This window comes from Heterocephalus glaber, unplaced genomic scaffold (assembly GCF_053883595.1).
Source record: "Heterocephalus glaber isolate CG9 unplaced genomic scaffold, H.glaber_assembly_v1.0 deba00001724, whole genome shotgun sequence".
NCBI classification, from domain to species: Eukaryota; Metazoa; Chordata; class Mammalia; order Rodentia; family Bathyergidae; genus Heterocephalus; species Heterocephalus glaber.
Window position 1 is genome coordinate 9,441,125 of NW_028258435.1, and position 27,944 is coordinate 9,469,068.

At 56.9% G+C, this 27,944-nt stretch overlaps 1 long non-coding RNA gene across 1 annotated transcript; it reads right to left on the reverse strand.

Moving 5' to 3' along the window:
* LOC147821650 (uncharacterized) lies at positions 1–27,944 on the reverse strand. The gene is made up of 3 exons (XR_015446717.1): positions 24,943–27,944; positions 9,869–10,076; positions 1–2,764 (listed from the first exon to the last, which is right to left on the reverse strand). It is a non-coding gene; the product is annotated as an uncharacterized LOC147821650 (long non-coding RNA).

The window sequence follows — 27,944 nt, forward strand, 5'->3', positions numbered from 1 at the left end:
GGAGCCCGCGGGAGCTGGGAAGTAGGTCGCCGCGCACGCGGGAGGTCGCCGTGTGGTTTCTGCTCCCGAGCTGCTGGAAAGCCCCGGGGCCCACAACCGTCCCCAAGTCACCAGGAAGCAGCCGATCGTCAGCATCTGAAATTCACCCTTGCGAATTACACAGCCCAGTGTGAGGAAGGGGCCAGACCGCTCCACCCGGAGGAGACGTCGTCCTGTGGCCGCGTTCTGGGTCCCGTTCTCTTAGTTCACTTTCGCACACAGTTGACACACAGTTTGCACAAAGAGAAACTGAAGCACAAAGCAGTTCAGGCCACAGAGCTGGGAAACCCAGTCCAAGGCCATCTGCCCACATAGTCCCCTGGTAACCCTGGCCCGCCTGGCCCTGCTCACTGGGTGGCTCCAACAGTGGCAGTGCCAGTCCTAGGGAGGAAGAGTCCCCAGGGAAAGATCCTAGCACGACACCCAGCACGACGCCAGGGCACCAGAACTCTTCTGCAATATACTCTAAAAGACCGGCACTGGGGTGCTGACCGCAAGCTGCCATCCAGGGCCAGCAGACACTTGAAGCGCTGCCACAGCAACGGAGAGGCTGAGTTGTAGACTTCATTCCGCTTTCATTAGCTTTCCTCTGGGCCACCACATGTGGCTACCAGGCTGGCCGGGGCAGATCTGGGGTTTGCCTACCACAAACTTCTTCGTCCTTCACAAGCTCGGGACAGGACCTGGGCTGGAGGCTGCAGAACCCTGGTCACACTTGGCAGTCCCAGGCACCATCCTGCTGGTTGCGCATTGCTCCATTTGGCAGGTGAACCGAGGCTCAGGGAGGGTAGGTGAGGCCCGGCTTTGTGTGTGGACACCAGGGCACTGCACAGGGGACCCCGCTCTGGGACCCCAACCCCACTCCAAGCTATCCATTCATTCATAGCCTGGTTCTTCTCCGCGCCCTGGCCACAAAAAAGCCAGATTATGAGGCAGAAGGGCAAACCACCACTGCCTGATCTGGCCCCGAGCCAGGCAGCAAATGATGGGCAGCCCCCGCCCATCCCGCCAGGGATGACTTCCAGGGGAGACGGCATCCTCAAAAGCCATGGCACTGGGTATGGAAGAATTCCTTGGAAAGGAATTATTACCCTGAATAACATGGGGTTGTTATTTTTATTGAATCATAGCATAGCGTGAGGTCATATTTTTATTTCCAAAAAGAAAAGCTCAAGAGACGATGAATTCGAAACACATCAAGTGAAGTTGGTTGGTTGCATGCATTAAAATATCACCTGCCAGAGGAAAGCAAGCGCTGTAATTATCACCCTGCTGCCTACGTTTGATGTGGCGTTTACATGTGACCAGTGGTTTCTGTGCCTTCCAGCTTTGAGGCTGCTATTTTAACCATTTCAGAGAAGTAAACTGTGCCAAGTCAAATTAGAGTTGATAAAAGAAAAGATATGATACATAATATCTTGTCTTTTAAGAAAAGGTGTGATACATAGTATTGTATCTTTTAAGAAAAGATACATAGTATCATTGTCCCCACTTCATTGTTTCCGATGCAAGATTTTATTTGGAGAAGAATGTGTAATTATGCAGAGGTGTGTGGCTGGATTCTTTGACTTCAAACCCGTGCATTCTGCAAGATTTCACCTGTGAAATTCGCAGCCTTTAATTACTGCCTCGCTGTTAAAAGAGAGAGCCTTTCTTCAGAACAGCTAATAACGTTATTAGAAGAGGTAATTACAGATCAAGCGCCTGTGGTCAAAAACACCTCAGAGTGGAGACAGCAGTATTCTGGTTTTTGAACTTTGAAAGTCATTTGGGAGGGGGACACTTTCTCCTGCAGCACATGGCTGATGTTTTCAATTTGTTGTTGGGGTTTTTTTTCTGATTTTTTTTCTTTTTAAGAGGAAAAAGAAACATTTAGAAATCAGTTTTCTGCTGGACGAAATTCTCCACTTCCCAGAAAGCAAGAAAACAATTGTTTCTTGTAATTGGACAGTTTGATTGTAGGCAGGTGGTGCAGAGCCTGAGAAACCAGAGCCACGAAGCCAATTTTGGCTTCAAGCGCATCTCCTTCACTGCGCTCTGGAGCTACCACATGTAAATTGTCTCCGCAACAGCCAGCTATAAATTTAGTTCCCATTTTTCTAGCAACCACCTTATCAGCCATGAAAGTTGCTCGAAAATGGGGCGCTGTGAGGCTCTGACACCACAGCAGGGCTGGCCTGAGATCCCCTGCCTTCGTTCCCCCAGCACATTCTTGCTGCCACAAAATGAGAATTTATGAGCAATTCTGGAAGTGATCGTGTGCCATCATTTTAAAATATGGTGATATTTTCTTTTCCCTCGGGTTAATTGGCCTTTGCGTTGCTCATGTTGCATTATCTTGAGTTAATATTTGCTTTCAATATTTTTGAGGCACAGGCCAAGCCAGCCTGGTTTCGCAGATGACAAACATCAGCCCTGAAAAGGAGCCAAACTCCAAGGCCTGGGGAAGAAGTGGGCTGTTTCTTACTTCCCTGCTCCTTCTTTGCATCCAAAGTCTCCAAGCCTCTGCTTCTTTCTCAAGGGCTGGCCCAGTCCTCCTACTGTGCCCTGTGAGATAGGTCAGGTGATGTTCCACTCTAAGAGACAGAGAAACTGATGCCCCGGCAGGCTAATCCTTTGGCTGATGTCACTCAGCAAGTCAGGGGCGGGGAAGAAGCGGTGAGCCCGACTCTAACTTCTCAGCCCACTCCCCAACCGCGGTCTCCTCATTTCCTCTCTAATAAACCTAGAATGTAAAACAGACACTTATGAGAATCGTGGGCCAGGCGTGGTGGCGACGCGAGCAGTCCAGCACTCGGAGGCTAAGAGAGGGGATCTCAGCGGCCTTGAACTGAGCTGCGTAGCAGACCCTGTCTCAAAAACCAAAACCAAAACAACAGGGTGAAGAAAGGCAGAGGAAAACACGTCTGTCGATCCTGTAAGATCATTAGATGCTGTGTATATGAACTTAGTCTCTTCAAACTCAGGCCGGCTTCACTGTCCGTTTCTGCCATGCTCAAACTGTTTAGACGATAATCTAATGCCTGGGCCAGTTTTGAGTTTCTTATTCACTTTCACAACTTTCGAACAATCCCTCTAGCCCCACCCAGCTCCTTGACTGAAACACACACACACACACACACACACACACACACGCACACGCACCCCACGGTCCCTGCCACCTCTTGCACACCCTGTGGAATTATTCTGTGAATAGGGCTGCAGAGCCTGCCCAGGGCCTCTGAATTGCAACACTCTTGTTTTCCTAGATGAGGCAGGTTCTCACCACAGTCACAACCTTGACATTGTTCACACAGATCTCAGAACGGACACTGGATCCTCTCAGGCGACAGGGCCAGATCTGCTTTGAATCCTTGGTGAAAGATACTCCCTAAACACTGGAAGGCTGAGGCAGGAGGGTCACAAGTCCGCGCCCTGCCTGCTGGGCAACTTAGCAACTTAGTGGAGACCCTGTCTCAAGGCAGGTGAAACAGCTCAGTCTGAAGGCCCTGGGTTCAAACCCCAGTACCCCCAAAACAATTCGCTGGAGGTGTCAAGAAGACAAAGACACCTTGGCTTTGCACCTTTAGACATGGCCTAAAGACATGCAAGTGTGAAACAGGCGATTTCACTGCCAGCCTGCTGGAGAAAGGATTCCCCCGCTTTTCCATTGTTCCTCCTGCTTCTGCCCAGGGGAATGGCCACACACAGACCCTGTCCCCGGCTGCGGTGGCACCCACACTGTGAGCCTTTCTGAAAGTGACCTCGGGCTGCTTACCCCTGTCAGAGGCAGGCCGAGCTCCTCAGGCAGTGCTGCCCGAGATAACTCAGAAATCTTGGCAGTGGTACAGAACCAATATCCCCAAGGTGGCAGCGTCTTGAACAATGTCCTCAGTGTGCACGGTGCAGGCAGCCCTGCCGTCTGTGTGCACCAGGCCCTTTCTCCTCCACCTCTCAAGGCAAACAGCTGCCGAGGAGCCCAGTGTGGGGGCTGGGACAGCAAGCTGGGCAGGACAGGGAAAGGGGGAGCCTGCTTCGAGGTCCTCCGGGACGAGGGTCCCTCCCAAGGGACACAGAGTCAGGCGGGCCAAGGAGGTTGGACCCGATGCAGCTACCAGCTAGTGCCAGCCCCGGGCTCTCCTCATGCTCCGTAACCTGTGCAGAAGCAACTGTGAGGCCTCCATGCAACCAACACGGCAACAGCCTCGGGTCCCAGCCCTGCTTCCTGCCGGGACACAGACCACGGTGGCATCATTCCTGTCTGCCACAGACCCTCTCCAGAGCACTCTGCCCAGCAAGGCAGAGCAAATGCTTCAATTGAGACAGACTGGTGACAGTAGCAGACACATGGCCATGAATCCCCTCAAAATCCCCTTCGATTCACCCACACTCCTCCCATCGCCCTTGCCACTTCCTGCAGCAGCTCTGGAGTGCTCTTTCCTGAAGGTCTTTACCAAGTGTGTTCAAAGACTCAGTACATGCTGCTGCCGAGCGCCACCCAACAGAAAGGCATCTCATAAACACATGACGCTGTGTCCTCATCCACCTTAGTCACCGGATCTGGAACCGTGTGACTCCTGGCTCTTCCCCAAAGTCACAATGACCATGAAAAGGACACATTAGGAATCCATTCAGGACATCGAGGCATCCAGGACAGTGAAGCTGAAGAACCTCAGGAAAGAGGACTCCAGAGCTGCTGCAGGAAGTGGCAAGGAGGAGGGGAGGAGTGGAGTAGGTGCACACATGTAATCCCAGCACACTAGGAGGCTGAGGCAGGAGAATCATAAAATCAAGCCCAGCCTGGGCAGCGTAGTGCTTTAGTGCGACTGCCTCAAATCTAAAAATAAAAAAGGCTATGGGGCCAGGGATTTAGCTCAGTGGTTCTGGTGCCTGCCTCACATGCACAAGGTCCTGAGTTCAATCCCTAGTACCAAAAAAATTAATTAATTAATTAATTAATTAATTTAATTTAAAAGGCTGAGGACATAGCTCAGTACTAAGGCCCTGGGTTCAATCTCTAAGTCACACACACACATGCACACACACACGCACAAACACACACACAAGACAGCAACAATGACGCTTCCTCCTTCTGCCCAGTGTGGTTGGTTTTCATTTTGAACTTGCTGTTCCCACAAACCCCACAGTATTTATTTTGACCCCTTCCCCACTGGTCCGAGAATGTCAGGGGCCTGGAGAGACACTGGGGACTCTCCTTCACTTACCTCGGACAGACTCACCCTTCTCTTCAGCAAGGTGGTGGAGCCTAGCCTAACAGGTTACCCCCCTCCTTCTGTACCCCGAGAGGCAGAGCAGAAGTGCCTGATGTCTGTATTCGAGTTGTCACGCAGCCCCAGATGCCAGCTGCCGTGACCAGCTGTGTGAAGCTGCTTCACATCTGGAGCTTGGGGGTCTCGACAGTGAACTGATGACTTATCAATGGTACCCCACGGGCTTCCTCGAGGACTGAATCTCACCAAGCTCAGGCCCAGCACAGTGTGAGGATTCTGTGTTTTGTAGCTATCAGTAGTTTTCCTTTAGTGTTCCTGCATTCTATCTACCTGTATATGGATATATTTATTTTTTATTTTTATTTATTTTTATTTTGCAAGTACTAGGTATCAAATCTAGAGGTGCTCTACCCCTGAGCTACATCCTCAGCCCTTTTTTATTTTTGTTTTACTTTGAGACAGGTTCTTGTTAAGTTGCCCAGGCTGGCTTCAAACTTGCAACCTGCCTGCCTCAGCCTCCTGGTTGCTGATATTACAGGTGTGTGCCACCACCTGGCTCCACACATTTCTGTAGTGTCAAGGGTGGGCTCAAAAGTCCAGGAAAAAGGAAAGTGCTCCACGGTGCCCAGCACTGAAGAGATCCCTGTCCCATTCGGCGCTCAGAGCCAGCTCAAGGAAGTGTCCTGCCTCAGCTTCCCTTGCCCTGCTGCTCCTGCCCTTGCCCAGAGCCGGCTCCATCCTGCCCTGCACCGAGCCCAGGGACCTGCAGGGCTGACAAAGGCAGTGACCTTAGGAGGCCACAGCGTGGAACGTGCAGTCGGCGTTGGCCTTCAAACCTCTCAGCTGCAGTGGTTTCTATCTCAGACTTGGGGCACTGTGCTCATCAGTGGCTCCATCATGGACAGTTCAGGGCTGACTGTGCTGTAGGAGGCGGCCCTGGTGGGAGGAGGTCACTGGGCTGAGACCCGGAAGGGTGCGTTCCTGTTCCTGGCTCCTCCCTGCTCTCTCTGCTTCCTGGCCGCCATGAGGTGAGCAGCTTCCCACCACCAGGCCCTTCCCCTCTTGTCTCCCCCATGAACTGAGCCCATGATACACAAGAAAAACTTCCCTTTGAAGTTGTGGGTGTCGGGTGTTCTGTCCCAGGGACAGGAAAGTGACAGACTTGGACCAACCACCCCAACCAAATCTGCTTGCTGCCTTGCGTTCCCCTGGCACGGCTCCTCTTTCTGCTTCTAAACTAAATATTTCCAACCATTAAACCTAAAGAGAAGAGGGAAAGAAGGGAAGGATCAGCTCCTTATATTTTTAAGATACACAAAGTGCATAATAAGTGAGCAGGTGGAGACCCACATTACACATAAGGACAGCACCTGGCTGTTCACTGCTCACACCCGTTTCTGTGCAGAGCCAAGAAGGGCAGTGTTTCCTCTCCCCCATCCAGAGCCACCAGAACCCAGCTGTTCCCAGCCCCCCACCCCGGGCCTCCTGGACCAGCTGAGGGCCCGGTGAAGTCCCATGCTTCTGGTCCTCGTTTCCATGGGGTCCACCCCGGGAGTGACACCCTCCCACCACTCACTTGCCGCTGTGGGTGTCAGGCGGATGCCCCAGCCTGCAGGTACTGTGTCCTCCTCTCCGCGGGCCAGGGGTTTGACACCTGAACATCGCCATTGTTTATCCTGAGGTTCCCTATGGGAGACTCCACCGCTCAGGCCGGGCTACACCACCGCCTCAGCAAAGCATGGCAGGATCACAGAGCTGTTCAAGCTCATCAACAAGGACATCTCGTTTGCCCCATGAAGTCAGACAGCTGCACAGAGCGGCCGGTGCCACTGTCTAACCTGCTCCTCAGCACATGAGCAGCGAAGCCTAAAAGCATAAACGTGTGCATCTTAGGTGCAGGTGCAGTCAGAATAAGAGGCTTCCATTTGCCTGTAAACTGGAATTTAGCTGTCGCTGGGGCTCAGTACCATAGGATGTAAAAATCCCTCCAAGTCAGCTCTTAAGCCTAAGCTGCTTGCTCCAGTCACTGAAATGTATTAATATTGATAGTTTGGAGAAGGGGGGTTGCTTTGTTTTGGTTTTTTGAGACAGGGTCTCCCTATGTAGCCTAGGCTGGCCTCAGACTTGTAGATATCCTCCTGCCTCAGCCTTCTGAGTGCTGGGATTACAGACATGTGCCCACATCTGGCACAAATGGGCACTTTTATAAAGGACCAGCTGAGTTTTCCTCCTCCTGGTGATTTAAGCTTAAGCCTCAGTTTGATTCCTCCAATAGCCAGCTGGACCTGTGTTTCGACCTATGTTTCATGGGCGTAGGGGATTTGCCCTGTTCCTTGCTGCTGGTCCAGGAATGGTCAGCTTCATCAGGAAAATCACAAGAGGAACTATTTGCACAGCGAATCCTCGCCAGGAGCCGGTGCTGTGCATGCAGAAGGCGTGTGCCATGACCTCATTTCGCACTTGGCCCCACCAGCCGGGGGCGTGAGCCTGGGTCACAGATGGCAAGCTGACACCCGGCGAGGCTGGCCTGCTGACGGTCACAGAGTTGCTGTTTCCCTGTATCTGTGACCGGGAAGGCAGTGGCATTTGTTCCAGGAATTAGGAGCCCTGCTGCTGAGCACCCCTAAAATAGCCCTGCATTTTCCCACCCCGAGTCAGGTTTACTAAGCAGGGACAGGGCTGAAAAAGCCCAGCTGGATGACTCAGTTTCTAGCAAAATGTCATCTGTCCCCCTTCACTTTGGGACAACCCCAGAAGTCTGCCCGGCACAGAAACAGAAACAGCCAGCGAGGTGGCGCACTCCAGTCAATTCAGTACTCAGGAGGCTGAGGCAGGATGATCACTGTGAGTTCGAGGCCAGCCTGGGCTACATATCGAGACTCTGTCTCAAAGAGGCCAAACAATAAAAGAAACAGAAAGAAAGAGAGGAGAAAAGGGAAGAGGACAGCCGACATCAGCAGCAGGGCTAAAGTAATTTCCTCTCTCACTGAGCTGAAGCCCCATCAATTCCGGGGCTGCTCACAGAGCTAGAACGCCACCGGCTGTGAAATCGAGGGCAAGCTGGAGGGCTCATTTCCTGTCTTCTAAATATACTCTTGTTCCGATTGTATCTCGTCCCCTGCACCACGTCACAGAGGTGACCGCCCTTTACACTGCAGATGTCTCCGGATCAACTCCAGCTCAAGGAGGCTGGTGTAGAAACCTCAGTTTAGGAAGCCACTTTCAGGAACAGCGTGCTCAGGGCTGGCTCCTCCACTGTGTTCCTGCTCTTCGCTCTCCTACAGCCCTCGCCTCCCTTCTCCTCCTCCTCCTCCTCCTCCTCCTGCTCCGGGGCCACCCCCACCCCGGTGGGCAGCAACCACCAGCAGCCCTGCACCCTGAATGTTATCAGAGGAAGCACTGGAGAAGCAGGAGGCAAACAGAAACCTCTACACCTGCTTGCACGCCCCGCCCATTCAGGACCCGGCGAGGCCGTGTTCCCCCTGTGTCCTGCTTGGGTCACTCAGACCTGTGGGATGTCATGGAGACAAATAGGACACCAACTTGAGCCCCAAATACAGCATGTGGCATTAGTGGCCCCGGACCCCGCTGCCTGCTGCCTCCATGCCCAGTGACCACTGTGTGCTCTCGCCACCCGATCACACGGCAGCCAGAGATGCCAGCTGAGCACCCCCGCGCCCCGCCCCTGCCGGGCCTGCCCTGCCAGCTGGCCTTAGGACACCTCAAAGCCTTGTCCCAGACACCGTGTGACCAGTGTCTGCCTCCCAGTGCCCTGCCTCGTCACTAAAGGGTCTCCCCATGAGACCCCAGTTGGCTCAAACTCCAAGCAGGGGTCTAAGGAAGGGGTTATTCGCGATTATTGGTGTCTATTCATTCTTGCACTTAGAACAGAACCTCCGTAAATGCTCCCTGGGCCGGGTGTGGTAGCACACGCCAGTAGTCCCAGCACTCAAGAGGCTGAGGCAGAAGGATCACTTTGAGTTCCAGACCATCTGGGCTACATAATGAGCCCCTGTCTCGAAAAACAAAAAATAAAAATAAATGCTCCTTGGGCAAATGTCCGTGGCTTCAGTTCATTCTGCTCTCACCCAGAGTCCCATCGAGGGGAGCCTGCCCAGAGTCGGGAGCTGGCCTGGTTGAGTCCAGCCTGGGCTCTGTGGAATTGGTTGCAGGAGCTGGGGCCGTAGAGGCTTTAGTTCCCCAAAGCCCCAAGGGAGCCCGAGGTAGCAGCTGCCCAGCACCTGGGCTTCCCAAGCTCCCACAAGCACTCCCTCCGACTTGCTTTGATCTTCGGGAGACCAGGAAATCAGCCTCTGAAGTGGGCGTGAGGTCCTGCGCCACCAGGAACCAAGAGCCATGTTGCACGAAGTGCTCTGAGCCCTGGGCAGCTCACAGGCACACAGACACGGGGGGGTCCCGCAGCTCTCCACGCACCCTCCGGTCCCAGCCCAGGACCCCGGCCGGAGCCCGGAAGTGTGCGCACGGCGTCGTCCAGCGGGAGCCCTGCGCAGAGCCACAGCCGCCCGCGCAGCTGCGGGCCGAGCAGAACGCGCGCTCCACTCCGGGGCCTGAGCCGCGGGGTGCAGGTCCACCCTGGCCAGGCCGGAAGATGAGCTCACCCTCGGGAGAAGAACACGCTGCGCCTCCGCCCCCTCCATCCTGGTCATCTGACCGACCAGGGCTGGCTTCCGAGCTTCTCCCAGGTCTGCTCCACACCGCAGAGTCAGCGTCACGACTCAGGCCTGGTCGTCTTCACAGTTAGAAGTGCGCCGCAGTCTGACAGCAGAGCGGGAGGGGTTTCCTGAAGACTCGGTTTGGACTCTCCCTCTGGAAGATGAGACAGCACAGTGAGAAAGTACTGAGCACTGACTGAGTGAATGCTCACAAGCGGAGGGGCAGATGTGTTTATAATCCCTGCACTCAGGAGGCTGATGCAGGAGAATCTCCAGGAGACTGAGGCCAGCCTGGACTATGTAGCGAAACCCTGTCTCAAAAAAAGCAAAAACAAAAAACATCTTGCACTGTCTGAATCGTCTCTGTTCTGCCACGGTTCACACCCTCATCTCACAACGCTTAAGGCTTTTTAATTATTTTTCATGTCTGTCTAGTATTCCCTTCAGTATTTTCTGGAACGTAAAAAGAATTAAGATGTGCTTTGTCCATGAACAACTAACTCCCCATGGTGAATGTGATCGTTATGTGCTACAAACATGGGCTCACAAAAATTAAAACTAAATCCAAAAGGATTTTCCACTGTGCTGGTTTAGTGCTCACATATTTCTTTAGGGTTTCTTTCTCCTAAAAAGTCTTTTCTTCGCCATCCATTGTGAGAGCTACTTTTGCAGGGCACAGAAGGCTGCACAGAGTGGCACCCTGTCAGGGCTTGAAAGACTCCACACCAAGCCGTCCTGGCCTTTGCGGTCTGGCTGAGACACGCTGCTGTCATGAGAGAGGAGCAGACACGGTCACCAGAAGCCCAGAGAATAGAAGGCAGGCAATAAAAAGCCGAGTCACTCTGTCGTCTCAGAGCCGAGGGCTTCGGCCCCTCCCCAACTCATCCACCCATGCAACCTCCAGAGCATATCCACGCCCAGACCTGCTCCTGCACACTTGGGCCGAAGGGTGGGCACGAGCCCTGGTCAGTGAGGTGAAGCGGCCATGACCACCCGATGACGGCCCAGGCCTCACCGGGAAACTCCTGCTCTCTAGATTGTTCCTGCCTGACCTTGCTGGTCCTGCCCTCATTCCCTGGATTGGGGTGTGATTGTGCAGCAATAGCAGCCATTTTGGAACCAGGAGGTCAAAGATGAAAGGATCAAAAGCAACACGTGGCATGGACGTGGAGCAGAAGGGAGAGACCCTGGGCCGGGAAGGCACTGGTAAGCGGCAGAACCGATGCCCAGCTGCCTATCTGGATCCAGACCGGCCACAGAGGCTCCCTCCCTGCTCTCCTAGCAGCCGCTTGCTGCACAGGGCTTCGTTCCAAGGAGGTAGAGACGGCTGGGCGCCGCCAAGTCCACCCCGCCTCGCTCATGCCAAGGCCAGACCTGCTGGCCCAGGTCCACGTCCCCAGAAGCCCTCTCTCACTCCCCAGCCAGCCTGGACACCCAGGTGCCCACTGCCTGGCCAGAGCTTTGGGTCCCTGTCCTGTACCCCACTGGGCAGGTGGCCCTCAGCTTCTCCCTCCAGAGAAGCCTTGCCAACTGTGGGCTTTAGCTTGGCCCCACCACCCCACTGAGCACCTGGGTGGTGCCCAGGTCTGGCCATCACCCCACTTCCAGCCCTGGCTCTTCCTGCATCCTCACCGGGGCACAGCACAGCCTCACCGCCCTGGACTCAGAAAGTCTCGCCAGAAACCCAAGCTCACACCCCATGTCGGCCAAGCGGACGGATTTCACTGCTGGGGACATGCAGACCAGGAGGTGGGCGTGGAGAGCACAGGTTGTGGCTGGCAGCCGGGCCCCGAGAGCTGACTCATTTCCCTCCCAGCCCAGCATGCACTGCCCAGCTATCCTGGGTTCGAGGACCCTCAGCAGGGGACCCGGACAGTAGGGCCATCTCCTATGGTTAGGGTCGGGTGGGACAGGGGCCTCAGAGCTGCCCTTCCTGAGCCACCGCCTTGCCCAGCACCGGGTTCACTGCCCCCCGAGATAGTACTTGGCCTCTGGACACAGAGTCCAGTCCTCGACACTAGGGCTACGCTGCAGCCAGGGGAAGTTAAATCCAAGGGGCTTCCAAGGGGCCAGAGGGAATTGGAAAGCACTCCAGAGGTCCCGGTGGCTGCCAGCAAGCCACAGGCAGGGACACCTCCACACTCAGGGACCCTCCCCAGCACAGCGGGGCTTGGGGCCTGTGGTCCCTCCCTGCTCAGCGCTGTCCTCAGGTGGTCCAGGGGCTCAGATTTCCTCCAAGGGTGGAAATCCAAAGTGAGCAGGGCCCAGGGAAGAGTGGGTGTCCTCTTTCACCCAGCAGGGGTCACCGTGTCCTGAGGGCCCAGGCCTGGCCCCCAAGCCCACAGGCTGGTGGGGCGGAGGACAGCGCCACTTGGGCCCGGCCAGTGGGTCCCCAGACACTGCATGAGCGGATAGGTTCGGGTGTCGGTGTTCCCAGAGAAGGCTGCAAAGGCCGCCGTGGGCAGGGTCCAGGGGGTTGGCTTCCTGGACTGTCGCTCCGGCCCTCTCTGAGGGGCTCAGCTTGCACCTGCAGGCCATTCCTGTCCCAGAGATGGCACCCAGGGGAAGTGCATGGCAGAGCGACCTGACCCTGCCACAGGAGGCCAGCAGCCCACTCCACCAGGCACACTCCTGTTCCCCTGCCTGCCCAAGGACCTGGACGAGGCCTGCTCACTTCCGGCTTCCAGGCCCAGGCACACCCACTTCCTCAGGCAAGGGCGCCCCTTCTCCTATGCTGTCTGCTTCCTCCACTCCCCAACCCGGGTCTCCCAGGTCACAGAGTGAGTAGGCAGAGAGCTGACAGCAAAGGGGCAGAAGCCAGAAAGCCACACAGCATCCCCAGGGCGCCTCTCGGGAGCAGCAGTGCTCTCTGGGAGTCACCGGGTGACACAGACTCACTTGACCTACAGCCCAGGAGCTGCTTACTGTGCAGGATCTCAGAGGATAAAGGAGCACAGGCAGATAGGGGCACATACCACAGGCAGATAGGGGCACATACCAAAGTGTCAAAAGTCACAGAACAGAAACAAGGCCACTAGCTGGGCGTGGTGTCGCACACCTGTGATCCCAGCCCTCTCCTCAGGAGGCTGAGGCAGGAGGATCTCTTTGTGTTCAAGGCCAGCCTGGGCTCCACAGTGAGTGAGACCCTGTCTCAAAAGACGGAAAGCAGAACGCTTGCTCTGTCTGACCCCCTCACACCTGTGCTGCCTGCTCCGTCCGTGCACAGAGGAGAAACCAGGGTCAGAGACAGGGCCTTCATGCCAGCCCAATGCTTGCAGTGCCCTCATTCCTAGTGCAGGTTCCAGTCCCAAGAGAGAGGTCCCCTGGCTTCCCCCTGAGGCCACCCCACTTCTGCTTATCCCTCTAGATCGCCAGCCTGGGCCGAAAACAGGCCATCCATGACAGACCCAATTGAGAATTTGATTTTTTTTTCACTACGGGACTTGAGCCCTGGGCCTTCACCTTGAGCTACATGCCCAGCTCAGTGCCGTAAAATATATTTTAATTTTGAGACAGGGTCTCACTGAGTTTCAAACTTGCCATCCTCCCGCCGCAGGCTCCCAGAGTTCTGGGATGACAGGCACACACCACTGTGCCTGGCTGAGAACGCGAATTTAAAAGTTCGCCCTCCTGAAGCTGAACTCTTTTCCTGTTGAATGAGGACAAGTCTCCAGAGGATCTGGCAGTGTCTGACTGGCATCCCGGGGCTTCACCTGCAGGATGATCCCGGGGGTCGCCTGCAGGCCGCGATTACCCGAGGCAGAGTGTGGGGTCTGGACGGGAATGAGGGCGGGCGTGGCTCCTCCCACCGGCGGCCGCCGGGACCCTCCGTGCTGGATGTGGGCCGCACAGATGCGCGAGCGGTTACGGGGTCAGCCCCAATGTGCAGAACACCGCACACGGTCACACCTGCGTGACACACGCACACGCGTGCACATGCACACACTCCCGGGGAGATCGCGAAACCCCGGCGCTGCCCTGACCCCGCACACAGCCTGGTCTCCTGAGGTCCCCGCGGTGCCAGCGCTGTACTCAGTCACCCCAGAGGGTCCCGGCCGCCTGCGGGCTGATCCTGGGCTTCCCTGGAGGGGCAGCCTGGGAGCGTCCCCAGCCTCAGGCCAACGCAGGGCTGTCGCAGCCCTTCTGCCGCTGGGCTCCTCTCCAGCCCGACTTCCACTCGCTCACGACCCAGGCGGGTGAGAATGGTCACGAACTTCGGAGTTAATGAGGACCCAGCGCTGGGGAGTGGGCTGAGGCAGAAGGGCCTCTGAACTGAAGGCAGCGCCAGGCTGTAAAAGCGGCTCCCCTGTCCTGCTGCTCACATCCGGGCTCTGAGGGCTACTGCTCACGTCTAGACTGGAGGCCGCCCAGGTCCTTCCTGGTTCTTACTGTGGGATTCAGGGTCAGCCTCAGGAGGTCTGAGCTGGAGGGCCGTGTGGGCTAATGCTCTTCCTGCCTTCTATGTTTTTATTTGTCTTTGTTGTTGTTTTCAGACAGGGTCTCGCTATGTAATCCAGGCTGGACTCGAACTCTCAGCAATCCTCCTGCCTCAACCTCCTGTGTGCTGGGATTACCACCACTCTCGGCTTGCCTGCCCTCTAAACATGTCTGCTGAAAGGCCCTCTGACCAGGCCGGGACACCCCGGGTTGGGTGTCACCCAGGTGCCTTCAGCTACAGAACAGTGACACAGACAGAATGGGGACTTCGGGTGAGCTTGGGGCCATGGCTGCCTCACCACCATTAGTGAACAGGTGTATGTGACAGTGCATGTGCACACACACGCACACACACACACACAGAGCAAGCTCAGATGTGACCCCAGCATGCTGCACTTGGGCTGGATTTGACGGCTGAGCCCTCTGCTGGGCTGGAAAGCTACAGCCACATGTACGTGTGCATAGGTGTGTGTTCCTCTGTGTGTGCACACGTGTGTATTTATTACTGAGGGGGACGGGGCCTGTCTGTCCCTAACCACAGAGCGCAGGTACAGAGTTTATAATGTACGCTTTCGGCACCTCTGAAACACCAATGCATTGTTAAATCACCATTTCGTGCAAGAAATAATTATGTGAAATGATGGATTTGTTCATTAGCTAGACTGAAGAATATATCTCAAATCATCACATTGTGTTCCATAAATACACACAATTATTGCCTGTCAATTAAAAGTGAGTTTTAAACCAGATGTGGGGGTTCATGCCTGTGACCCCAGCACTCAGGAGGCTGAGGCAGGAGGATCGCCATGAGTTCGAGGCCAGCCTGGGCTGCATAATGAGACCCTGACTCAAACAACAACAGAAGCTAAAGGGCAAGCTCAGGGCTCAGAGTCCTAGGTTCGAATCCCGGCTCCACCTCTTTGCAGCTGTGGGGTTTCTCAATATTCCAGCTGTCGTCCATCAGATGCGGCTGCCAAGGTTGTGATGTGGTCACAGGAGGCCGCCAGGCTGCGTGCTGGCTGCGCGCGCAGTAGGTGCTTGCAGGAGCTGCTCCCGCCTCGCTCACTCGCCTTCTCACGGGGGGCCACGCGAGTGTGTAGAGAGATCACCAGGCTCATGCTGGGCTCTCAGAGTCACCTCCCCTCCCCAGCAGAGTGAGAGGGACACAGGACAGTGCCTGGCCCCAGGCCTCCTCCAGCCACTTCCTGTCCCTGGGGGGCTTCCCCTCAACCCCGCCATCTGCACATGGGACTGGCGTTTTTTGTTTGTTTTGTTTCTTTTGTGGCACTGAGGATTGAACCCAGAGGCTTCGTGCTGAGCTCCAACCCCAGCCCTTTTTTAGACTTGTTAATTTGAGACAGGGTCTCACTAAGTCACCAAGTTGCCCAGGCTGGGCTCAGATTCAGGACCCTCCTGCCTCAGCCTTCCAGAGTGCTGGAATGATGACAGGTGTGCACCACCACGCCTGGGTGGGATTATGTTTTTTAAACTCAAACTTTGCTGAGATCAAATTCAGGCTGCAGAAACAGAAGTGAGTGGAGCAGAGGGCTCCCAGGCCAGTGGGCATGCATCTTGGGTTCAAATCTCAGCAAGAAGAAAAAGAACAGAGCAGAGCTGAGGTTGCCTCCATCCATTCAGTGACCACTCAGGGACAACCCACTCCTGTCCCTCCCCGTTAAGCTCTCTCTGCCTTCTTTTACCACAGACGTGGACGCGGAGCCACCTGACAGTGAATCCCGGCGTTGCTGCCGGTCACCTGACCTCCCCGAGACCCAGCCTCGAAGTAGGAAGTGCCCGGCCCAGCTGGGAAACGCGCCCGACCCCTGACCAGCTGCCCCAGCCACCCCCGAGAAGCAGCTGAGTCAGAGGTGCCTGTGGGGTGCTCGTGGGGGCCGGGAGGGGAACCTGGCAGAAGGGGAGCCAAAGGGCACGAGATTCAGGAACTGGGCGCCAGCTGCAAGGGCCTTGTGCGATTTCTTCAGCTTTGCCACTTCCCCACTTTCCCCGTCACACCCCGTGGCCAGCGTGACAGTTGATCAACTTAGGGCAGCAGGTGGCCCGCGGGGCCCGACGAGACAGCCCCAGGAAGAGCAAGCCAGAGGCCTGGGTGCACCCAAGGCTGGAAGCCAGAGCTCAGGCCTGGCCTGAGGCCACAGAGCCAGGACACGGGGATACGGGGACATGGGAACACGGGGACATGGGGACACGGGACACAGGGACACGGGAACATGGTGACACGGGGCACAGGGACACAGGGCAGGGGCCGGATGAGACCCTTGGTCCGGGCTGGCTGTCACCTGGAGGAGCTGGGCTCACCCAAGGTTCTGCTCAGTCCCTGAGCTCCCTGTGCATGCAGATGCGGGGGACAAAGGTGGGCAGAGGGACCATGCAGAGCAGGCCAGGCCTTCGGTCGGCCCCAGCTCCGCGCAACTGCCTGGGGACGGTGTGAGACCTGCAAGCCCAGGGCTTCTGAGCTGAAAACATGCTTCTCTCACACTTTATTCCCTCTCATGAGGAGAAACTGTCCTGGTCGATCTGGAAATGAGGGCCTGGACTGGGACGCCTGGGGTCCCTCAGATGTCTTGGGTCCTGCAGGGTGGGGCGAGGCTGTGAAGCTGCACCCAAGGGACAGGGAGACATCACCCGTGAGTAGCTGGTCTGCATATCATTTGCGTCCCTGCTGGTTCATTTGCATATCATTTGCATCTCCTCCACCCTCTCACCGGGGGTTCACACTGGCCTGAGCCCACTGCACCCTGGGAAACCTGTATCCCAGCACAGCACAGCACAGCGGCTCTCAGCCTCTGTCTCTGCCCCCCGAGCCCCTTCCTTTTCCCAGTTTCCTGTCTTGTACTAATCTGGGGGCCTTGTTTGGTCCCACCCAGCAGTCATCAGAGCTGCTGCCACCTTGGGAAGCTGGGTGACAAGATCTACAGCCTGGCTCTGCCCCTGGCCTGGGAGGACACCAGACCGATGGCCAGGAGCCACCACAAGCCCCTGAGCCCTCGGCACCCCAGACTCCCACCCATGCCTGCTTTCTCATCCCTCCTGTGGCCCCCAAGCTTATGTGAACTTGGATCCTCTCTACTGGGTCACTTCCCTCCACACTGAGTGTCCTCCGTGAAACACAAGCTCCCCATCCTCTGTCCCCTCCAGCCAGCCTGGGGACCCCCAGATGCCGCTCTGAGAACCTCTTCTGTGGCAGGACTCAGGAGCTCTGGCTCCCCAGCTGTGACCCCCGAGAGCTGGACGCGTCTCCCCTGGTTCCTGGCTAGGAGGTTTGTCGCACAGAGCGGGCAACGGCCTAACTGAACCCAAGATAGGTGACAGCTATCGTCCATGCAATCTGCAAGCTTGTCGCTCTGCCCAAGAAGATCAGATTAGTAAGAGCCAGGTCATCAGAAAACCCAGCTCCAGGGACCTAACACCTCCTCTCTCCCCTGTGCCGCACTGTTTGTGAGACTGGTGTGACCACGCCTTCTCAGCCCAACGCTGAGTCCCCCATATGGCAGCCGTGCTCAGCTTCAGTCTCGGGTCCCTCCCCACGCTCCCCTCAGCTGGCTACTGCCATTGCCGCAGCTTCTGGGACGAAGTTCCACCTGCCTTTCTCTGTTTCCTCACCACCTCCCAGCTGATGGTTCAAGCCCAGCCCACCCCGCACACCCTGACACCCATGCGCTCACCGGACCTGAAGGAACGGCTGCTGCTTCCGGTCCTGCCTGCATTTCAGAGTTGAGGAGCATGAATAAAGGCCCAGGTTCTGACCGGGGGAGCAAGGCAGTTCCTCTGGCTGGCCACCTAGGCATGCTGTCTGGGTAAAGCAGGGGAGTCCTGCACTTCCTCCACCTCAGGGGCAGGGCCTGGACCCAAGTCCTAGAGGTGGCGGACACTCGAGGGGCCCTAGGGCCACTTACCCTCATCTTAGAGCCAAGAAAGCCCCAGGAGGCCCGTCAGACTCACCTCCCTGGGCCCCCAAAGTGGGCCAGGCCTGGGGTCGGCTGTGTCTATTCCCCTCACACCACCCTCTCAGGCCAACACCCCTGCCGGCGCCTGGACCTGTGTCTCCCGCCCACAATTTCCAATCAGCTCCCAGCCCCGGTAGGCGACGTCTTCAGGGCTCGACCTCTCCCCAGGTGGCCCCAGCGCCAGGACTCTGAGGCACTGAGGGAGACGTGAAGTGAAGGTTCCCAGCAAACACGTCTAACCAGCTCGCCTGAGCCATTGGGAAGCCACCTCCTGGGGCTCAGGGTCCCCCCCCCCCCCCAGAAGCATACAGAGGCATGAAATGGAGAGATGACTTGGTCAAGGGAAGGTGGAAAACTCCACATCTTCAGAGAATTCTAACTCTTTATTCTTGGGTGGAATCTGCCCCACCTTCACCTGCCCATAAACCAAGAGCAAGGGAGTGAATAATAAAAAGCCCGCAGGAAATCTACACTCCAGTCCCTGCTTCTCTCCCCTACTCCCCAGCCCCGGCCCTGCCTTCTCAGCCTGGGGGGTGCTCTGACTTGGGGGTCTCTCCCCGCCTGAATCTCTCAACATCTCCAAATGCGAGCTTCACTAATGTGGGAAGCACTGATGGGGCAGAGGCTGATTGTCTCCCTGACATGTTTTTACAGAACACTTCTGGGTGACAGAATTAGTTTCCTCATTAGCTATTTTTGGAAGTGGAACAAGAGAAGGCTTAGTGTGGGCACACTTGGAGAAGGGTGAGCTGTTCCCGCCAGGTCCCCCCCCCCCACCGTGGCTCCGCAGCCAGAGGCACCAGCCTTGGGGGGCAGCATCCGGAGGGGCCTTCTGGGTGGAGCTGACAGGGTGGAACTCCAGGGGGAAGACTGAGTCCCACCCAGCCGACCCAGCTCCTTCCCTCCCTGAGCACAAACTGCCCCTCACCAGATGCCAGCCAAGGCTCTGGAGCAGAGGTGGAGCCACTCCCAGCTCCAGGACCTGTCCAGGTGGACATGGGGAGCCTGACCCAGATACTGCCAAGGCTGCTGTCTGTGTCCTTCAGCCTGTCCCACGTGTGAGGTGTGTGTCTATATCTTTAAAAATACTGCAGTAAAAGATGCATTGCCGTGAGTCCCCCTCTCTGTGAGTACACTCATCCATCGTCCTTGCCACTTCCTGCAGCGGCTCTGGAGTCCTCTTTCCTGAGGGTCTCTAGATGTGCTGTCCTGGCTGCCTCAAGGTCCTGGATTGGATTCATAATGGATTCATAACGTCTCCCTGTCATGGTCGTTTTGACTTTGGGGGAAAGCCAGAAGTCACACGGTGCCAGATGTGGTGACTAAGGTGGATGAGGACACAATGTCAGGTTTTTATGAGCTGCCTTTCTGTTGGATGGCACTGGGCAGCAGCAGTCACCAGATTTTTGGTCAAACCCAGTAAAGACCCTCAGGAAAGAGGACTCCAGAGCTGCTGCAGGAAGCATCAGGACAAGGGGATGAGTGTGTTTGAAAGGAGGGGAGGATTTTGAAAGCACCCATGGCTATGCATCTGTTACTGTCCTATCTTTTAATTTCTGGACTCACCAAATTTCTCGACCACTCCTCATATACTCATGGGGTGGCCTCCAGCCAGACATCCCATGGGACACCCCATGGGACACCCCAGGACTCTACACAAAAGGCATCCACAGCACCGGAGATGGGGGATGAGAGTTGGCCCAGGTGCCCAGCTCTGGAACTCACAGTGGGGAATTCAGCTCTGTTATCCCAGATCTGGGGTGGCTGAGGCAGGAGGACTGCCTCGGGTATAAGGCCAGCCTGGGCCATCTACCATGATAGCCAAGTAAGGACATCTGGCCCTGGTGCTGACCCCCAGGAAATGGGAGCACTCGGTCCCTCTCCCTAGGCCTGTGTCCTCAGCAATGGAGGAATGGCTGCCCACAGCCCTCATGATCTCCAGCCACCGTGGATCTGGGTACCCACGTCAGCCCTGACCTTCTGGGGGACCCCAACCCTGGCCCCTTCTTCTGCAGGATGAGGTGAGGGTCGAGGAGCTGGAGCCAGTGTTGACCCAAATCCTGTGTTTCCTGTTTCTTCAAGCCGAGACCCTACACATACACAGGCAAACTCACTAAATGCCACCTCTGACCTGGCCCAAGGACGTGTGCTGTTCCCACAGCAGCCACTTCAGCAGCAGGCAATCCAGCCAGCAGGGCCAGGACCGGGCCTGCCTTTCTTTCCTGGGCCACCTCCCTCCCTGCCACCCACCCCACTGCACCCCCAGGCTGCTGCTGGCAGAAGATTTTGTTTTACTTTGGTTTCCTGAGACAGGGTCTCACTAGGTATCCCAGGCTGGCCTTGAACTCATGACAATCCTCCTGCCTCAGCCTCCTGAGTGCTAAGATCACAGGCATGTGCCACCACACCTGGCTTGGGAAATATATTTTAAACTGTGGCTGCAAGTCTCCTAATTGAAGGCTCAGAAAACACCGAAGCTAAGCCACCAAGGGAATTCAGGGCTCCCCCAGGGAGGGGCCTGGAATCAGTTTCTGACTTCTCAGAGCATGACACCATTTTTGTCAGCTTCGGTGCATCCACCAGAAAAACCAAACTTTTGGGTCACAATGAGTGTGCAGTCTGTGTTCTGTGGGCCAACCCAGGGCTCGGTGGGGACGCCCCACCACACTCCTCCCGACCGGGTCTCGGTCTCCGACCCAACTCATGAGTCACACCTGAGACCTCCCCAGTTCCCGCAGCTGTTGGAGCTGCCTGAAGCCAGGAGCAGCCCGGGAAATGGTGAGAAAACTGACCACACGTAACCGTGGCAGAGTGGCCTGGCAGGAAGTCGTTTGCGATGGCAGAGCCTGGGGACGCCAGCCTGCAGTGGGGGTGACCAGCCACAGGCCGGAAGAGGCACAGGCCTTTCGCAAAGGGGAAGGGCACCAGGAGATGGAGGCAGGGCCAGAGGAGATGTTGCAGCACAGCCCGGCAAGGGCACCCATACCCCCCAGCAGGCCCTGCGGTCAGCAGGAGCTGGGCAGTGACCAAGGGGCAGCACCAGCCTCTCGGAGACACACTGGTCTGAGAGGAGGTAGCAGCAGCTGCTCCCTGGGGGCAGGGCCAGCTGAGTCCCCCGCTGTGTCCGGCATGGGGACCCCTGCCCAGAGCGCATGCCAGGCAGCAGCCAAGGGGTGAGCAGGATGCTCAGCTGGGTCTGAGTCACCCCAGTTCCCAGAACTTCGCGCAGGCCAGCAGCGCTCTGGGCCCAGGGAGAGCACTTCCACCAGCCCCAAAATAGCGGCCGGGCCACCACTCGGGTGAGATGTTCAGCACCGTCCACTAGAGAGTGGATGCTCGGCCAGCTGAGAGGACCATGAGGGGGCTTAGCACCCACGTTGTGCAGGGCCTGAGTGAGACAGGTGTCACACACAGCCCCGTGGCAGTGAGCGTGAAGCCATGTCATCCACAAGCATCAGAAAATGATCTTTTTATTCTTAGTTTTTCCTTTTGAGACAGCGTCTCACCATGCAGTTCAGGTGGCCTCGAACTCATGGCAGTTCTCCTGCCTCAACCTCCGGAGTTCGGGGATTATAGGACTTTGACCTTTTGACAGTGTGCCGTGCAGGCTTCCCCATCTCGTCCGAACAGGAAGCAAAAATAAAACCAGGTCTGGGTTACAAGCCCCAAAGGAGGCTTCCCTGTTGTGGCCATAGACTGCAGGCAGCCACCTCGCCTATGGGTTAGGGGTCTTCTGAGCAAGCTACCTGTTGCCACGGCAACCTCCACAGCCGCCATTACTTCCGAGAGAGAGAGCAGCATGTGTCCTTCACCTCCAGACTTAAAGACTGGCTCGGGAGTCTAGGCCTGATACCCTGGGGAACAGCCTAGCAGACCGCCCCCGCAGAGGTGGCCCCTTTCTCTCCATCTGCCCTCACCTGTCCTGGGCACAAAGCAGGTACAGGGCTGCCCCAAGCCTGACTTCTTGTCTCCCCATGGCAGTCGCACAAGCTGAGTGTCATAAAATAATAAAATAATAGCTCTGGCCCGTGCTCTGCACGTATAATCTCACCTAACCCTCAGGGTGGCAGGTAGCAGGTGCCAGCCCCACTCAGGTGAGGAGCTGGGACATTTCCAGCCCTGCTCAATCTACCCCCCAGCTCCAGCCCCTCCAACACTGCTGCTGCTGCTGCTGCTGCTGCTGCTGCTGCTGCTGCTGCTGCCTGATTCTTTAGACAGGGTCCCACTATTTATTCTAGGCTGGCCTCCAACTCACAGCGATCCTCCTGCCTCAGCCTCCCAAGTGCTGGGATCGCAGGTGTGCCCCACCATGACCTGCTTAGCTCCAAGAATCCTCTGTGGGGCTCATGGCTGCAGCCAGGGCCAGAAGGGTCAGGCTGGAGATGTACCTCCTGGCACCGCAAAAGCAAACAGGGTGTGGATTTAAACTATTTCTGGCTTTGCTGCCTGGATGAGCTGCTAGAGAGGGGTTTCCACGGTGAAGCACCAGCATCGGCATGTCTTGGAGTGCTGGAAACCAGCCCTCCAGTCTAAGACGATGTGCCCAGGTCCCAGGGAGCCAGTCCCTGGGTTCATGGGACTAAGAACCTCCCTTCTCCGAGAAGCCGTGTCCGGACAGGAAAAGGGCCCAGCTCCAGGTCACAGCCGGGTCCTCTGCCCTTCCCCTCTGTTGTCCCCGAGTCCCTGGTCACCAGGTCCGGGCCCACAACCCCGCCTCTCAGAACAGCAGCCTCAGCCACTGCGTAGCCTTCCTGCCCGACCTCTGCCTCCTGCCCTGGGCCACCTGCTGTCCCTCCCCGCTTGGGGCCCTTGGAAGTCCCCCAGAAGTCCCCCACCCTGGGACAAGCAAGCCCCAGAGGCCCTGTCGAGCCATCTTCTCCTCGTGGAAACAGGACTTTGCTGTGTGTCTCAGCAGGACACTGCCTCCTCCAGGAAGCCCCCTCGGTGTCCTCCGGTCATTCAGCAAACATGTCCTGAGTGCCTGCCTTGGCTCAGGCTCGTGGTGGGCCAAGAACAGGCAGAAACTGGCAGTGGTGGACTGTGCTGAGTCACCCAGGCCAGGAGAGGGGTCTGGGGTGGGCTCCCTCCTCCACACTCTCCCGGGACCTGCTCCAGGTCCGTGCACAGGTGGACAGACAGGTACAGCGGCCCAAAGGGCTCCCAGGCACAGGCAGGGGGAAGGGCAAGCTGACAGAAAGGCAGGTACTTTAGGTGGAAACCCTAACGGCAGCACACCTGGTGTTTACGCAGTGCAGCAACAGGGGGAGGGACATGGTGTGGGGCTGTGTGTGCCCAGCAGGCCACCGCCAGGTGTGGCCAGTGGGAGTGGCTGTGCCAGGGCTGGGGACAGCTGGTCTGGGCCTGGAAGTGACCCAGCTGGGCACTGTGCAGTGGAGCTTCCTTGAGCCCTGTCCCTGCGGTCCCAGACATACCCGGGGTCACCCTGACCTTAAAGAAGGGACTGAGCTGCCTCTCCTGGGCGTGCTCCACGCTGCATCCTGCCCCCTCCAGAGTGAGGTGCTCTTGGCTGCAGAGAGAGGGAGCAACACCAGGTGTCCCCACAGCTTCCGGTACCCCCGGGGATTTGTCCAAGCTGCAGGTGCAAGGGTCACTGGCCTCAGCCCCAGCTCATGGAGCAGGGAGCCCTGAGCATCCATTTCTGGGTCATAGCAAATATGCAGCAGAAAACCCCCAAACATGGGCATCATGAGGAAAGTGGGGTTCAGAGCACCTCAGGAACTTCAAAAGCTCAGAGGCAACCCTGAACCTTGGGTTCCAGCATCACCCAGTCCTGGTGCACTGGAGCCCAGGACCATGTGGCCAGGCACCCCACGGCACGGGAGACACCCCACATCCACAGAAGGCAAACAAGAAAAAAATGGAGGGTGCAATCCAAGCACTCAGGAGTCTGAGGCAGGAGGGTCTCCCCCCAAGCCCTCCTGTGTGTTGGAGCCTTAGGGACGCGTGCTTCTGTGAAGGGTTGGCCCCTGCCTGGCTCTTTTCTCCTCCTGAGGACTTGTGCCCAGCCCAGGCCCGGGGCCCCCCTGCCCTGCAGCGCTCCACCTCCTCTCCTGGGGCTGCTAAGAAAGTGGATCAGGTTGGGCAGAGCCTCCTCTGAGCCATATCTCTCCGGGAAAGACTCATTGGTTGCCAAATATTCAGAATGAGTAATTGCTACCTGAATTACTAGGGGCAGACAGCTGGAGAAAACAGAGGTTTGCATCTGGAGCCCTCGCCTCTCCCAACCCAGCCCCAGGTGCCGCTGAAGGGGCGCAGGCCCTGGCTGGGGGCTGAGTCAGCTTTTGTCTCCCCTTGCACACATGCACAAACACTCGTGTGCATGTGTGCACACACATTGCACTCAATACATGTATGTTTGCACATGTGTGCGTGTGAACACACACACACACGTGCACGCACGCCGGACAGGCCCTGAGCCCCAGGCCACTCTTGACATTGCTGTGGGACTTCAACCAGTCACTTGTGCTCTCTGAACCTATAATCCTGCCAGTGTAAACGTGGGTGACCCGACGTTACTGGGGCTGCTCTGGTTCTGGTTCCAGTTCAGCGCAAGTTCAGGGCCACCACAGCCCCACCCTGCTGTCCTGCCCCTCTTACCTGGCTGATGGAGGTGCTTCCGACCTCCCCAGGCCCCACCAACCTGGGGAAATCTGGAGGCTGCCGATGTCATGGACCCAGCCACAGGAGCTGCTGCCCAGGCCAGGGGGACCCACACGGCCAGAGAGACACCGGCCCCCCGAGATGTCGCAGGAGAAGTGGGATCGCACTAGGCCCACGAGTCAAGCTTTCTAAAAACAGGAGAATGACTATATTAAAGGGTTATATCATAATCTGTCCAGCCGAACTCCCCAGCACTTTGGAGGCTGAGGCAGGACGAGCACCTCGAGTTCAAGGCCAGCTCAGAATACATAGTGAGACCCTGCCTCAAAGAAAAGAAAAGAAATGGGCCGGGGCTTTAGCTCAGTGGTTCCACCGCCTGCCTCGAAAGTGCAAGGTGCCGAGTTCAGTCCCCGGCACCAAAAAAAAAAGAAAAGAAAAAAAAAAATCACGGTTGGTCGCCAAAGCACCCAAGACTCGGTTTCTCCACACACTTGGCCGCCTCCCCCCTCACCGCTCAGAACTCGGTTCTCAGGCTCCTGGGGAGCCCACTCGCCCCTCCAGGAGCCACTCACTCAGAACAGCTGGAGCCCCCTACGCCAGGAACATCAAGACAGTGCTCAGGTCTTATTTGGGTTTGTGTTTTGTTTTGTTTTGTTTTGCTTTTTGAGATAGTCTCACTATGTAGCCCAGGCTGTCCTCGAACTCCCAGGGATCCTCCCGCCTTAGCTTCCAAGTGCTGGGACTACAGGCATGCGCCACCACCCAGCTTCCCCTCTCTTACCTCTGACCTGCAGAAATCCAGCCCCACAAGGGCTGCAGGACTCCACCTGGGAGGCCGCCTCTGACGGTACCCAGGGTCCCTGCCCCATGCTCTGGGCAACTGGGGCTAGGAGCCGACCCAGCCTAGCAATTTGGGTTTCAGGGTCAGACACTGCTCTTCGGGGAGCCACAGCCGGCACGGCGCACTGGACACCGTGTCCCCCGACGCCCGGGCAGCAGCGTCTCTCGGCCTATTCACTTTACCCACCCTAGCTGCAGATGAAATATTAATTGGAGGTTACACTTTCAGCCTTGGGAAGATGATTGCTCAAGATAGCAATTAGCCGCCCCCCCCATGTAAGGGAACTGTATCATGCTCCACTTGGGGATTAGCACCTCCGAACCTGCTGTTCCTAGGGGGAACTTCAAAGACCAGGAGGCTTCAAGCAAGGTGCAAGGTCATGGACAACACAGGCTGTCTGCAGAGTGACCCAGTTTCCAACCAGAGAGGCAGAATGAGAGCGCGCACGCGTGACACACCACTGCTCAGCTCCCACTGCTCCAAGGTGGGCTGCTGGGTCACCCACAGCCCTGCACACCAAGGCCGGTTGGCAAACATCCTCCCTCTCAGGGACTCGAGATCTCAGGACAGAACTGGGCATGGTGCCACATGCCTGTCAGCCCAGCACTGGGGAGGCTGCAGCAGGAGGATAACCATGAGTTCCATGCCAGCCTGGGCTACATAGTGAGACCCTGTCTCAAAAAACCAAAACAAACCAAACCCTCAGCTTTCCAGGCAGTCCCACCATGAGAAGAAAATGAAATGGTCTGGAAAATGGCGTTGAGAAAAGCTACCTTTATTGAGCATCTACTGCATGCCAGTACATATCTCCTCCTCCGGAAGGCAGGAGTTGCTGCCTTCATCCTGTGAATGGAGGCTGGGGCTCAGAAAGATTAAATTACTTGCCTGTGGTCACACGATAAATGGCAGGGTTAGGATTCAAGCCAAAGGACCAGCAATTCCATAAGGGCCGGAGGTGTGGAATGGGCTCCCCTTATAGCTGCAAGGGCCTTGCTCTGTAATCCAGGCTGGCCTTGAACTCCTGGTGATCCTCCTGCCTCAGCCTCCCAGTGCTGGGATAACAGGCGTGCACCACCCAGCCCGGCTAAAGTCAGACACTTTTCATGGGGATCCCTAGTCCAGGCCTCGTGACCAGGCAGATGGAAGCAGATCCTCCGGAGGCCCCTCAACCCTCCATGCCCTCTGAGTCTGAGATTTGATCATCCTCAGCTCGATTTTCACTTCCGTCAAGGACAAGCGACTCCCTGCTGGCTGTGATTTGAGTCTTGTTCCCAGCTGTGTGGCCCCGAGCACTGGGCCAAAGGCAAAGCTAATGGCCTGAGGTGGGAGAGCTACAGACAGAAAGCTGCCCTGGGGTCACCGAGGGGCAGGGCTGTGGCTTCCATGGGAAAGGAAGAGGAGGGGCAAAGCGAAGGGTCCCAGGGGCAGGAGGGCCTCCCTGCAGGGGGAAGTGTTCTTCCCGCCCGTGGCTTCTGCAGAGCATTTTGGTGGGCATGGCTGCAGCTGGGGTGTGACCTGAAGCCAGGAGGGGCAGGAGGCACTGGGGGGACACCAGGGACAGCAGCCACAGGAGTGGACATACACCTTTCCCAAAGCCAGGGTGGCTGGCGCTCCGCTAGCCTGGGAACAAATATGAGAAAACACAAGCCAGGCACAGGCACCCAGATTCCAGCCACTCGGAAGGCAGAGAAGATCATGGAGCCCAGGAGCTCAGTCCTGCCCCAGAAACACGGTGAGACCCCGTCTCAGAAACAGAACAAAGCCAGGTGTGATAATGCAAGCATGCTGGGAGGCTGAGGCAGGACCCTCGAGAGTTGAAGCCCAGCCTAGGCAATTTAGCAGCATAGCAAGACTCAGTCTCCAATTGAGGTATCGGCTGTAGCTCAGGGCAAAGGCCCTGGTTCAATCCTAGGGGCTGAAAAAAAAAAGAAAATAGTGCAGGCCCTCTCTGGCCACCTGCCCAGAGGGAGTGTCCCCAAGGGCCTTCCACCCTGCAGTCCCATGGGACTGTCCAGTCCAGTCCCTCTCTCCTTTCGGAGAGGACACCGGCCAGGAGGCATGGACGATGCCAAGGCAGGGGCACTGCCGGAGGTCAGGGCTGGCAGCCAGAGAGCACCACCAGGTACAGGCACGGCCGGCTGATCCCTGGCCCAGGGGA